This window comes from Penaeus monodon, chromosome 27, assembly GCF_015228065.2.
Source record: "Penaeus monodon isolate SGIC_2016 chromosome 27, NSTDA_Pmon_1, whole genome shotgun sequence".
Taxonomy (NCBI): domain Eukaryota; kingdom Metazoa; phylum Arthropoda; class Malacostraca; order Decapoda; family Penaeidae; genus Penaeus; species Penaeus monodon.
The window spans coordinates 30,222,506-30,222,797 of record NC_051412.1 but is presented as its reverse complement, the minus strand read 5'-3'; the positions used below and the strand labels follow the sequence as shown (position 1 = coordinate 30,222,797).

Below are 292 nucleotides of genomic sequence, written 5' to 3'. Positions count from 1 at the left end.
ATAATTTCTGATATCTTGGTAAAATTCAACATGCATATCTTGTTCTTTTTCATAACTCGTATCGGTGGTGCTCCACCGATAGAGGCAAGCAATGCTATCGCCAGCATTTTTGAACTTTCTATAACAGGAGTAGTATAAAAGCCTGAGCAGCTCCTCTTCAGTCACCGTCAACATGAAGGTCTTGTTGCTGTTCGCTCTCGTTGCGGCTGCTGCAGCCTGGCCGAACTTTGGCTTCCAGTCGGACGCCGGAGGTGAGCATATTCTTAGCTTACATGGAGTCATAAAAATGCTT

General features: G+C 44.9%; 1 pseudogene across 1 annotated transcript in view; it reads left to right on the top strand.

The window, feature by feature from the left end:
• Window positions 1-121: 121 nt before the first annotated feature.
• Window positions 122-292, top strand: part of LOC119590491 — a 4,025-nt pseudogene continuing 3,854 nt past the window's right edge. Inside the window, exon 1 of the transcript XR_005230265.1 lies at window positions 122-251. The product of XR_005230265.1 is annotated as a hemocyanin C chain-like (transcript). The remainder of the gene's footprint in view (window positions 252-292) is intronic.